General features: G+C 43.3%; 1 protein-coding gene across 8 annotated transcripts in view; it reads right to left on the reverse strand.

The window, feature by feature from the left end:
• The window catches only part of NMNAT2 (nicotinamide nucleotide adenylyltransferase 2), a 200319-nt gene that overhangs the window by 105915 nt on the left and 79901 nt on the right, over window positions 1-14503 (reverse strand). The window lies entirely within an intron of this gene.

Here is a 14503-nt window from a genome sequence, read left to right on the forward strand (position 1 = left end):
TAAACAATCACTCTCTACTCCCTTCTACCCTCAGCCCCTGGTAACCACCAGTCGACTTTCTGCCAGTAGTTTTGATTACTCTAAGTACTGCCTAAAAGTAGAATCATACAACATATATGTCCTTTGTGACTAGCTTATTTCACTCAGCATGTCTTCAATGTTCATCCGTGTTGTAGCTCATGTCAGAATTTCCTTTTTAAGAGTGAGTATCTTTGTGGTGCAGTGGTAAAGGATTCAGCATTGTTACTACAGCAGCCTGGGTCACTGCTGTGGCATGAGTTTGATCCCTGGCCCATGATGTAGGTGAGGCCAAAAAAAGGGAATGTCCTTTTTCAAGGCTATATAATATTCCACTGTTTATCCATGGGGAGGAGGGTTTGATTCCCCGCCTCATTCAGTGGGTTAAAGGATCCAGCATTGCCATGAGCTGTGGTGTAGGCCAGCAGCTGCAGCTCCAGTTGGACTCCTAGCCTGGTAACTTCCATATGCCACAGGTGTGGCCCTAATAAAAAAGAAAAAAAAAAATCCCACCATCTGTATGTATATACCACATTTTCTTTACCTATTCATCACTGAATATGTTTGTTGATTCCACTTTTTGGTTAATGTGAATAAAGCTTCTATAAACATGCGTGTAGCAATCTGTTGGATTTCCTGATTTTAATTCCTTTGGGGATATACCCAGGAGTAGAACTGCTGGATCATATGTAATTTTACATTTAATTTTCGAGGAATGACCATACTGTTTTCCACAGCAGCTATACCATTTTACATTCCCACTGACAGTGCACAGGGGTTCCAATTTCTCTACGTTCTCACTAATACTTGTTATTTTCTCTCTCTTTTTTTAAAAAATAATACCCATAGTAATGAGTGTGAGGACCTTTATGCCTTTTCTTTTTTTTTTTTTTTTTATTTTTTTGTCTTTGTCTTTTTTTGGGGAGCTGCACCTGTGGCATATGGAGGTTCCCAAGCTAGGGGTCCAATAGGAGCTGTAGCTGCTGGCCTACACCCGGGCCACAGCAACACGGAATCCAAGCCACGTCTGTGACCTACACCACAGCTCACGGCAATGCCGGATCCTTAACCCACCGAGCAAGGCCAGGGATCGAACCTGTGTCCTCATGGATGCTAGTCGGGTTTGTTAACCATTGAGCCATGATAGGAACTCCCCTGTGCCTTTTTTAAAATGATTTTTATTTTTTCCATTACGGTTGGTTTACAGTGTTCTGTCAATTTTCTACTGTACAGCAAAGTGACCCAGTCACACACACACACACACACACACACACACACACACACACACGCTTTTTCTGTTTATCCTCCATCATGTTCTATCATAAGTGACTAGATATAGTTCCCTGTGCTATACAGCAGGATCTCATTGCTGGTCCACTCCAAATACAATAGTGTGCATCTTTTAACCCCAAGCTCCCAGACCATCCCACTCCCTCCCCATTCCCCCTGGCAACCACAAGTCTGTTCTCCAAGTCCATGCATTTCTTTACTGTGGAAAGGTTCATTTGTGCTGTATATTAGATTCCAGATATAAGTGATATCATATGGTATTTCTCTTTCTCTTTCTGACTTACTTCACTTTGTATGAGAGTCTCTAGTTCCATCCATGTTGCTGCAAATGGCATTATTTTGTTCTTTTTTACAGCTGAGTAGTACTCCATTGTGTATATATACCACATCTTAATACATTCATCTGTTGATGGGCATTTAGGGTATGCCTTTTCGTGTACTAATATTAGCCAAAATATCCTGCCTCCTCTGTCATCCACGCAGACCCTGGTTATCCCTCAATATCTTCTCAGTTCCTCTGGGTGGATTCTGAGAATCACCTCCAAGAGAATTAACCACTCTTTATGCCTCAAGTGGGTTACCTACACATGCTTACTGGATTGCCCATGTTACACTAAGTGAAATTATTAGTTTGTAAATCGGCTGTCCTCAGCTTAGACAGGCTCACTTTAGAGGATGGAGATTAATTCCTAGGCATCTTGGTATTCCCATATCCTAGCACATTGATTGGCATTGCATTCATGCTTTTCTCAGCTCAATAAGTAAGCCTAAATAAGGTGTAGCTCCTCCTCTCAAAAAATTTATAGTTTTATTATAATTTTAGGACAGGCACAAATACATGAAATCTTAAATAACAGGAGGTCAATACAAGACAAAAGATGCCTCAAAGAGAGATAACAATAATAACTTTCACACGGGGAGTTGAGGGCTGTAGACTTCAAATATTTTTTATCACATAATTCCCTCAGTAAAAAGATTCCATGCACAACTCACTGTATATAATTTATATAATATAGAACATGCTATAAGTAAATAAATTATATATGTCTTATTTTACTATTGCGCCTTCAAATATACACAAAAATAAAAATTGAAAGAGGATGTGATAGAAAAAGCTGCCTACTGAATGGGAGAAGATATTTGCAAATAATATATCTGACAATGGGTTAATATCCAAAATATACAAAGAACTAATACAATTCAAAATTTAAAAAAAAACCCACCTGATTAAAAACTGGGCAGAGGGCCTAAGCAGACATTTTTTGAAAGAGGATATACAAGTGGTCAACAGACACATGAAGTGATGCTCAACATCACTAATCCCCAGGGAAATACAGATAAAAGCCACAATGAGTTATCACTGCATACCTGTTGGAATGTCAGTTCTAGAAAAGACAACAAATAACAAGCATTGGCAAAAATGTAGAAAAAAAGGAAGCCCTTGTGCGCTTTTAGTGGGAATGCAAATTGGTACAGCCATTATGAAAAACAGTATGGAAATTCCTCAAAAAATTAAAAACAGAACTACCACATGATCCAGCAATTCAAATCCTGGGTATTTATCTGAAGAAAATGAAAGCACTAATTTGAAAAGATATATGTACTATGGTCACTGCAGTATCATTTACAAGCGGCAAGATATGGAAGCAACTGAAGTGTCATCCGTAGATGAATGGATAAAGAAGATCACACACACACACACACACACACACACACACACACACTGGAATATTACTTAGCCATAAAAAGGGATGGGATCTTGTCACTTGTAACAAGAGCGGACCTCAAGAGCATTATGCTAAGTGAAATAAGTCAGATAGAGAAAGACAAATACCATATGAATTCACTTATATTTGGAATCTAAAAGAACAAAAAAAAATGAACAAACATAACAAAACAGATACAGACTTACAGATAAATAAAACAAACAGGTGGTTGCCCGAGTTGCAGGTGGAGGGCATGAGTGAAAGAGGTGAATGGGATTAAGAGGTACAAAATCCCCCAGTTATAAAATAAGTCGGGGGGATAAAATGTTCAGCATTGGAACATAGTCAATAATATTAGAATAACTGTATGGTGACAGATGGTAACTAGACTTATAGCGGTGATCACTTTGTAATACGTAAAAATATCTAACCACTATGTGTATACCTGGAACTAACATAGTGTTGTATAATAATTATATCTCAATTTAAAAAACAAGAAATTCAAATACCAAAAAAAGAGGATACAATAGAAATATAAACAGAGGTGCCAGTATTTTCATCCTGTACCCCAGCGGCACCCCATCCTGGGGACCAGCAACCTAAGGCAGTGAGTGGAAGGAATGCAAAGTGGGCCCCAGGGAGTCGGCGCGCACACAGCCATTCTGTGGCCAGTCTGTGCTGCGAGAGGCACGGAAATGGAGAGTAAGCATCTAGAAATCTTACAGCAATTTGACGAGGGAAATTCATGTTTGCCAGACATCATAAATGTAAAAGTGGCCTTGTATTTTGTATTTGTTGCTTCTTTATTTGTTAAATGAGTTCAGTGATTAATCTCACTGCATTTTATAAAAGTATTTGTTCACAATGGATTGGAAATTAAAACCAAAATAGAACAGAAACCTGGTCTTTCACCACCACAGAGAGGTTGGGAAGCACTAGAAGAGACCTTAAGTCTTAGGGCCCCGAGCTAGAAGGGCCTGGGAGAGCTGTCTGCGCAGGGGAAGGGTCCTCAGGGTTCAGAACCGGGGGAGTGTGGAGGCCGCAGTAGACTAGGAAGGGTCCCTGGAGGCTGGAAAAGGGACGGGGAAGTTCTTTTCCCCGACTGCTCCCTGCCCTGGGCTGGGTTGTCTGCTTCCTCCTGAGCTCTCAGAGGCCTCTGTGCATCACACAATAACCATTACTGTTCTGAAGTGAACAGGGCTGTTTGGGGACAATTCCAGCCAGGGAGTCTGAGGGCACTCCTGTCCCCAGATCCAGCATGACACGGGGGTGGGGGCAGGGGGTGTCTGCTCTCCCTTCTCCGTTCCGTTCCGTGCCACCTTGCTGTTCTCTGAGCCGAGCTCTAGGCATTCTGCATTCTCCCTTTCCCAGAGACACGCCGTAAATATCTGTGGGCAAGGCCAGTGAAAACATTAAAACACTATTATCTCATCAGCTATACCATGTCGATGCCACTTATTTGGATGCTTTCGTCCCTGGGTTTGTTTTGGCCTAACCACCAAATTCAGCCTGGCCTCAGACCCTCCTGCACCTCATAGTGTGAGTCTGTGCAAAATGGGGCAATTTAGCAAGCAGTGTTCCAATTAGAACTTAATGCTTCTGACGGGCAGCAGGGGCTCTTCCATTCAAATGCACAGTCACCAGCCCCTGTCCTGACTGCTGCCCAACCACAAACTGCTCCAGACACTGGCTGTGAGACCCCCTTCTCATGGCAACCCCAAGCCAGGTGACAGAAGTGCCCTGCAAGGCTCTGTCCTTGGCTCTGCGGACCCCTCTGGGAAAGCCAAGGGCTGGAGCGGATAAGAGCTCCTTTTAACGAAGCATTTACTATGGGCTCTATTCTAAGGGTTTAACATACACCAGCTCACTCAAGCTTCCCCCACATCCTTTAAGGAAAGTACCCTTTTTTTGTGCGGTAAAATACATGTAACATAAAACTTACCGTCTTGACTGTTTTCAATTCAGTGCATTTAATACATTCATACTGTTGTGCAACCATCCCCACCACCATCTACCTCCGATGTTTTCATCCTCCCCACTGAAACCCTGTATTCATTCGACAACTTTCCATCCCTCTCCAGTCCCTGGCAAACACCATTCTGCCTTCTGTCTCTACGAATGTGACTACTCCAGGAATGAGGACAATATTTTTATTATCATCCCCTTTACAGAAGAGGAAACTGAAGTACACACAGTTTAAGAAACTTGCCCAAGGTAACAGCTAGCAAATGAAAGAGTCTGGCTCTGGAGCCTGTGAAGCCATGTGAAAGCGAATAGAAGTCCTTCTGGGGAGGCAGCCAGAGACCTCGTTTCTTAATGCCTCATCTGTCCCTGACACGTGGCTGCATCCTGATCAGCAGCAGGATGGAAAGGCATTTTTCAGGTCCAAGATGCAAGGTGGGAAAAAAAGAAACCAGGATGATTCATTCTGCTCAGTTCATCCTCTCCCTGAACACACACGTGCACATGCACAAGCGTTCACACACACACACACACACACTCACACACTCACACACACACACACACACACACACACACACACACACACACACACACGAGGCTGTAGAGGAAAGAACCTAACTTTTGGATTCAGATGGTCCTGGGATCTAGGCACAGTTCCATGATATACTAAATGTCTACTCTTGGACAACCTGTCTGACCTTTTCTGAACGTCCATTTCTTCTTCATCACCGTGAGAATGATATTATCTATCTTACAGGTAGGCTGAGAACAGGGTTAAATGACACTAATTTGTAAAACCATAGGGCACAGCGCCTGACACAGCAACTCAGCCATTGTGGTCTCCATCCCCCTTCCTTCTCCACTTCACCCAACCTTGAAAAAAAACTCTCCATGAATGCACTAGAGTCCAGCCAGTCTTTGGCTATTGGAGCTACCAAGGGTGCTGGGGAGAGAAGAATGAGGAAGACCAAGAGGCAGGGTGGAGGGAAGGATTGGCTGGGACTTGTTCATCCTGGGCAGATGAAATAAAATCCTCAGAAAAACATGCGCTGCCTCTTGCATCTCAAGTATTGGCAGGAAAATGAGAACAATGGGACACTAATGGGCCCGCAAGAATACTGATGCTGTAAAAGGCCAAATCCCTGCCTGAACTTCCACCCCCAGGTCGACAGGCAGACGGGACAGTTCCTGCAGAGCCCAGTATATTCTCCACTGGCTCCCCAGAGCCTCACAGCATGCCGGACATGCAGGGGGTGTGCAGCAAATACTCACCAAATCAGTGAGTGAGTGAGCGAGTACAGGTCACTTGACCACAGTGCCTAGAGTGTGCTTTTACTTAGGAAGAACAAACTGCCTAGATAAATATTTCAGGGTGGATTCCCCCATCCCTCCTGCCAAGAAAAAAAAAAATATGAAGTTGGAGGGGAAAGGATTTGGTTGATGTTTTCAACCACCTGGGGCAAACTTCCTGAAACTGCAGATCTAAGGAGTTTAAGAGACCTGAAACCCTGGGGTGTTCTGAGTTCTGCTGAGATTGCTGGCAGCTGGAAGACAAGGAAAAGGGGAGCTGCCATGCTTCCCAAATGTCTTCTTTCTTTGGAAAGAAGCTACAGTATTAAACAAAAAGTGAGCTGTGAATGCTTATGCCTGTTTCTCTGGAGAAACAAGGGCGGCTTCAGGAGAAGATCTGAAATGGGGAAGGGGTTCAGAACAACATGCTTCTCAAGGAACTGGTTTTCTGGGCATTGGCTAGTGAAAAAACAAAAACAAAAATAAACAAACAGTAGAGATAGCAAACCAGAAAAATAGAGACACAAAAGAAAGAAGGGAGGAGTTCCCGTCGTGGCGCAGTGGTTAACGAATCCGACTAGGAACCATGAGGTTTCGGGTTCCATCCCTGCCCTTGCTCAGTGGGTTAACGATCCAGCATTGCCCTGAGCTGTGGTGTAGGTTGCAGACGCGGCTCGGATCCCGTGTTGCTGTGGCTCTGGCGTAGGCCGGTGGCTACAGCTCCGATTCCACCCCTAGCCTGGGAACCTCCATATGCCGCGGGAGCGGCCCAAGAAATAGCAACAATAACAACAACAACAAAAAAAAAAAAAAAAAAAAAAGAAAGAAGGGAGAAGCAGAAACAGTGATGTTAGAGAAATAACCTGCAGACTACAGAAAGCCACCGAGGAAAGTCAAGAAGAGAACAGCAAAGCCAGGGGGTGGAGACTGAGCGAGAGAATGAAAGCAAACCTCCAAGACACAGTTGGGAGAGGAGACAGAGAACAGGCTCCACCTTCACCTACAGAAAACCCAGCATCCTCTGCGTGGGGGCACCTGTGCAGAGCAGCAGATGGAAGGACAGGTCCTTCCTGTTCCTCAAAATAAAGGAGACTTTTTAGTTAGACTAAAATTCAGAACTTTCTGCAAAATTGCTTGGTTCCTTGTCCTCCTCTTCAATTGTTTACTTCTGCAAACAAAACAGCAAAAAAATGCCCCCCCCTCTTAATTTAACAGCTAGATAATTTCCAAGGAGATTTTGGAAATAAAAATCTCAAAGTGTGATCATGGAAAATAACCAAGCTGAACAGCTGGGTTTAAAGGGATGTTGCTAGAAGGCTCTAAGGATATACTTTATGGCAGCAAAAAGAATTTGGCCCTGATGCCATCGGAAAAGTGATACTCAGCCTGGGAAATGGGCCAGGAATGAGTAACAAAATTTAATCCCCCAGGTCCTGGAGGTGGGAGAGACCCTCCCTGGATTCTCCTTGTAAAGCAGAGGGTGCAAATGTGTTTCACCCTGTGGGTTCCAGGAGGAAGCCCAGGGAGCCATAGAGTCCAGGCCCAGATGTTCCAGCCCTGGAGCTGACAGACTTTAAACAGAGCTATGGGGCCAGAGGGCCTGAGATGCCTACTAAAGCCTTCACCCCTAGGTTGAATCGGGGGCCCTGGGCCATTCGCTCTAGCTGAGAGTAGCTTTTCTGCTTACTTCACTATGTTCTTCAAAGGGTCACTTCCAGTAATCCTTGACAGCCAAAGTTTGGGCATTGCCAAGTGAAATGTCCAACTCTCTCAAAAATGAATACTCTCTATGTGAGGTGGGTATGTCTGGTCCCATCTGTGGGGCCTGACTACAAATGACTCCCTTATGTGGGCTTAGTACACCACCAGATTCTTCTCCCCTCTCCTCCCTCCAGGAAGCCAGGAGACAGAGAATGAGCACAGATACAACAGGGTCTGACCATCATGGGGCAGCCCCAGGTCTGGCCAGGCTCTCTTAGCCTCTTCTGCAACTGCTGGGGGAAAAGCTTCCGAACAAACATCCATGAAATTCCAGAGTCACAAGGAAAGAACGAGTGTCCACCACAAGGGTCTGTGCTTATTCTAAGGCCTCTGACTTCTCCTTTGAGATAATTGGACGACTTTTCATTAATAATAAGCTTACCATGTGCCACTTTGCTAAATCCATTTCATATATTATTTCATATGACCTGATGCAAACCCCCAAGTGTTGGGTGTTACTGTCCCCAAATGATAAGAAAGGAAACTGTAGTTCAGAGGATTTAAGTAACTTTTCCCAAGGTCAAACTTCTAGGGACAAGGGTCTCAACCAGCACCCTCTAGTCCTAAGCCCACACTCTTAATTATACACTATAGTACCATTTAAGATTTTTTTTTTTTTTTGGTCTTTTTTGACATTTCATGGGCCACTCCTGTGGCATATGGAGGTTCCTAGGCTAGGGATCTAATCAGAGCTGTAGCTGCCAGCCTACACCAGAGCCACAGCAACGCGAGATCCGAGCTGCGTCTGCAACCTACACCACAGCTCACAGCAGCACTGGATCCTTAACCTACTGAGCAAGGCCAGGGATCGATCCTGCAACCTCATGGTTGGATTCGTTAACCACTGCGCCACGATGGGAACTCCCCATTTAAGAATTTTAATACAGAACAATAACACAACTTAAAAAATACAATGATGGGGAGTTCCCGTTGTGGCGCAGTGGTTAACGAATCTGACTAGGAACCATGAGGTTGCGGGTTCGGTCCCTGCCCTTGCTCAGTGGGTTAACGATCCGGCATTGCCGTGAGCTGTGGTGTAGGTTGCAGACGCGGCTCGGATCCCGCGTTGCTGTGGCTCTGGCGTAGGCTGGCAGCTACAGCTCCGATTCGACCCCTAGCCTGGGAACCTCCATATGCCGTGGGAGCGGCCCAAGAAATGGCAAAAAGACAAAAAAAAAAAAAAAAATACAATGATGGGCTCATCAAAAGGAAAAATAGACTCTGCAGGTGTCTGTTCTCATTTCCTTGGCTCCTGGCATCCTCACCTGGGCACTTCAACATCTGGCAGTCTGCTCTCAAGAGGCTGTGTCCTCAGCAGCCCCTACCTCATTGGAGGAGAGCCTCTCCTCCTGCTTGTGTGGGGTCATCTACTTAGGTCAGGCCACAAGCCACCATCATTCATTCCAGAAGGGGCTGTGATTCACATCTAAGCTTCAGAAAACGGTGCTAGTTTAATTTAAAGGTGAGAAGAAAGCAAAATAAAATGCTCAGATGCTGACAGATTTCTTCAAACCTTAATTTGCATGTATTTTGCTTTCAGAGCATTTGATTTGTTTTTTATTTTCAAACTGTGTTATACCACACGCAAGGAAAATGGATTTACTTAATCTGGAGCCTGTGATTTTATTGTTTATTGATGTCACTATGGAGTAGACACGGAGTGCTAAGAGAGGAACATGGGATGGCTTTTCATCTTCCCTCTAGGAAGCAAGGGCAGGAATCTTAAGCCCGGGACTTTAAGAAGCTTCCTTGGCCACTCTTCAGTGCTGATGGTCACACCTGGCTTCACCTTCCCAGATCCTTCCTGGGAGCCAGGCTAACCTTGACACAAATGCAGTCAGGAGACCTTACTCCTCTCCTTAGGAGCAGGGTGGGGGTTGATGTTCTCAGTGTGTGTTTAAACACACCCTGCTTTTAACCTGAGTGTTGACATTCATTCACCCACAAACGTTTCAAAAGAGGGAAGCGTTCCAGCCTAGCTTTTTACAGAGGCCGAGTCTCAGGCCTTCCAGAGCTGGGGGCGGGGAAGTCATGCAGGGCAATCACCCAGGTTTCCTAATTCAGGTCCCTGCCCGTGGCCAACCTTGGGCCACGGGCAGGGACTCTCATCATAATACAATTATACCACCTTCTTATTCCAAATCCTTCACCACTACCTACCAAAACAAATAAATAAACAAAATAGCAACTATGTCTGACACTGCCCTTTACTTAACCAATCATTTGACCATGATGTATTAAGCACCTGCCTCATGCCAGCACAACCTAACTCTGACCATGCCTTGACTCATTCATCCTTTCATCTCCCACAGCATCTAAAAAGAAACTCTTTTTCTCAAAGTGGACACTCACTAAATGCTACCGAGAAGAAATAAAATTAAATTCCCATTGGCGTTCCTGTTGTGACTCAGTAGTAACGAACCCAACAAGTATCCATGAGGATGCGGGTTCAATCCCTGGCTCTGCTCAGTGGGTTAAGGATCCAGTACTGCTGTGAGCTACGTTGTAGGTCACAGACGCGGCTCATATCTCATATCTCACGTTGCTGTGGCTGTGGTATAGGCCGGCAGCTGAGGCTCTAATTTGATCCCTAGCCTGGGAACTCCCACATGCCATGGATGGGGTCCTTTTAAAAAAATAATAAAGAAAAAAGAAAAAAAAAATCCCATCCTTTCATGCAGGCTGAGGGAGGCACTGGAGAAAATCTAAGGAGTGCTGGGGAAAGCATGCCAGGATGTCAATTCAATTTAGCTAACATTTATTAGCCATACACACACACACACACACACACACACACACACACACACACACGCATGCACACACAAATGTATATATACAGACATACCTATATTGTACCATATATACACAAATGTAATTAACATTAATGCATTTGTTTAGTAATATAGTATGATACTAATAATTTAACAATTAATATTAATCATTACTATCAGCTAAACGTTTATTAAGTGAGCTATATGGATGGTCAAGTTAGAAAAGCAAAGGTGAATGTGACCTGATCCTGCTTTCCAGGAGGTCACCACAAAAATAGGGAAGACAGAACTACATGACAAGGCAGCCAAGCTCCCAAGTAAGCCCACGAGTACTAGGCTGAGGGCGTGTGCTGGTCCATAACTAAGCAACGAAGCATCCACTGATTTATGATGATAAAGATAAAAAATCAAGTTCACTTTATTGAGGTTTTTAATAGGGCCAAATTTATTCCAAGTAAAAGGATTACTCACTATTCCAGGAGTATATCCTTTTTACTTTGGAGGTAGGAGAGAATATCAAATGTCTTTTTGTGCTGAAATGATGGGATGGCAAAAGGTCAGAAAAACAAAAAGTTGAGAACCTCATGCAGATTCTCTCAACTGCCTTTGTTTTAATGCTGGTGTTTCCTGGACTCCAAACCCGGGATTCACCGTTCCTCCATATTAAACTTCATGATCTTGAAGATGCACTTGACTGTGTGGTGGGTGGAGTGAAGACAAGCCCTGGAAGATATTTTCCAAGAAATATCATGACCCTGTCTATAGAGGCTCCATCAGTCTCCTGCATACTGAAGTAGAGTGGTCATATCTTCAGGCTTAAGAACTGTTTGGAAACCTTAACTTTCATAGGAAGAGTCCAATTCTCCTTAGCGGACTGTCAAAAATAAGGCTTTCTTTGCAGATTTCTCCTCCAGGAACCCCACCATAGGTTTTCAGGAAAGATTGAGGACAAAGTTCTCCTTACAGTGCTGTCTGGGAAGGAGAATAGCTACTGCTGAAATTTCACCTCCCTTCTCCTCTCTAAGAAGGAAAATATTCAGAAGGGAAGATAACAAAACAATCGCCCAAGGGCACCAGTGGAAACTTACTGAAGCTGGAGTAAGGGAGTAGGGAAAAAACAATAAAGAGAGGCTCTACCTCTGGGGAAGCGGGAGGAATGTGTGCTGGTTACATTACATCTGGAGGAGGGCTAAGAACACTTGAGAAAGCCACACCCCGAGTCCCAGATTGACAGCACCTGACCGAAGCTGAGACTTAATCAGAACATCAGAGAATGGCCCCTCCCAACACCTACCTTTTCCATACTAGCAAGCATCAAGTAAAAATGACACTGGCATTCAGCTGGGAGAGCTGCAAAAGGCAGGTTCTCTCTGAGTAGCAGTGCAAAGAGAAGATTAAAAGTCAGGTGGAGAACAGACTTTGACAAAAACTTTCCTGCAAATTAGTCTATACCATAAACAGAAGTTATCATTGGAGGAATTTGAAAACTTTGGTGCACTAAGGGTAACCACAGCAATAACAAACCTCAAACACAGCCCAGCTTCAACTAGATTACCATAAACTTCCCACATTAAATTAAAAGGAAAGAAATGCTTGTCTTCAAGTATTAAATCATTTGAACTCATCTCATTATCTACTGTACTATATGTGTCTGGCCTTTCACGAAAAAATTATAAGGCATACAAAGAAGTGAAGAAAAACATAACTTGAAGAGAAAATCATTAGGACTAGAATCATAAATGATACAGATGTTGGAGCTATCAGATAGGTAATTTAAAATAACTATGATTAATGTGCTAAAGGTGCTAACGAAAAAAGCAAACAACATGGAAGATCAGATAGATAATTTCATCAGAGGGTTGAAAATTATGAGAAAGAATCTAATGAAATTATTAGAAATCAAAAACACAGGAGCAGAGATAAAGAGTGTTATCAATGACCTCATCAGTAGCCCTGCATACCTGAAGGAAGAATCAGTAAATCAGTGAACTTGAAAATAGGCCAATAGAAATTACCAAACTAAAACACAAAGAGAAATAGTAAAAAAACAACAACAGACTAAACTCTGAGAAATTTGAGACTATTAAATATACGAGTATTTGGAATCCCAACAAAATGAATAAAACTCAGAACAAACAATAGAACAGATAAAAGAAGTATGCAAAGAAAGAGCCATCAAAAATTTTCCAAAATTAGAGAGTTCCCTGGTGGCCTAGTGGGTTAAGATGTTGTCACTGCAGTGGTACGAATTTGATCCCTGGCCCGGGAATTTCTACATGCCATGGGTGTGGCCAAAAAAATTTTCCACTATTAGTGAGAGATACCAAAACACAACAGATCCAAGAAACTTGAAGAGAAAATCTTGAAGGCAACCAGAGAAAAAGACACATTACTTACGTAGGAACAATGCTAAGTGGTACAGCAGCCCTATCAGAACCATTTAAGCAAGAAGACAATGGAGTGCTATTTTTTTTTTCTCTTTTTTGTCTTTTTTTTTTGTTGTTGTTGTTGTTGCTATTTCTTGGGCCGCTCCCGAGGCACATGGAGGTTCCCAGGCTAGGGGTTGAATCAGAGCTGTAGCCACCGGCCTACGCCAGAGCCACAGCAACACGGGATCCGAGCCGCGTCTGCAACCTACACCACAGCTCACGGCAACGCCGGATCGTTAACCCACTGAGCAAGGGCAGGGACCGAACCCGCAACCTCATGGTTCCTAGTCGGATTCGTTAACCGCTGCGCCACGACGGGAACTCCTGGAGTGCTATTTTTAAAGGGCTAAAAGCAAAAAAATTATCAACCCCAATTAAGGGTATTAACCCTTAATACCCAGCAGAGATAGCTTTCAAAAGTGAGGGAGAAATACAGGCTTTCTCAGACAAACAAAAAACTTCAGAAACTTACTACCAGCACACCTACTCTAAAGAAATGTTAAAAGAAATATGAAAGCACTCCAACCCCTAGACCACCAGGGAACTCCCTCAGATTACTTTAAAACATATACTATAACCCTAGGACAATCATTAATATAAATAATATGTCAAAAAGGAGATAGAAACAGAATTGCAAAAAAAAATCAAATTAATGATAGAGAAGACTCGAAGGAAACAGAAGCAAAGAACAATTGGAGCAGGTAGAAATAAAGAAGCAAGATGGCAAGTTTTATTCCAACCACATCAATAATCACTTGAAATGTTTTTTTAATTGCTCTTTGACGTTCTGTCAGCAACTTGAACTAAGAGATGTTATAAGAAAAAGCCCTACACAATCCCTCACCGGGTTAACTAGGGTTACTGCAGAGAAAGCTTCCTGTAGAGCACATGGTATTCTCCTCATAGGGGCCCATGAAAGAGATTTTTTCCTCAGCTTTCAGAACTAGGAAAATCTCTGTTTCTCTGGTCACAATTCTGTTTCCTTTGGCTTTTGGGAAACTTGCTCAGAGACAAATTTTAGCCAATGGAAATTTATGATGTGCATTTTTTATACTAAATTTACCTCTGAATTTATTTTATTTTCCCATCACCCCAATTTTCCCAACTGCTTATTTTTATTCTGCTATGCTTTTACTGCTTTTTTTTTCTTTTTCTTTTTTTTCTTTTTTTTTGTATTTTTAGGGCCACACCCTGTGGCATATGGAGGTAGCCAGGCTAGGGGTCAAACTGGAGCTATAGCCACTGGCCTGTGCCACAGCCACAGCAACGCCAGATC

This window comes from Sus scrofa, chromosome 9 (assembly GCF_054392235.1).
Source record: "Sus scrofa isolate SSC_HxYL_T2T_F1_AM1 chromosome 9, Sscrofa_HxYL_maternal_Yorkshire_Landrace_v2.0, whole genome shotgun sequence".
NCBI classification, from domain to species: domain Eukaryota; kingdom Metazoa; phylum Chordata; class Mammalia; order Artiodactyla; family Suidae; genus Sus; species Sus scrofa.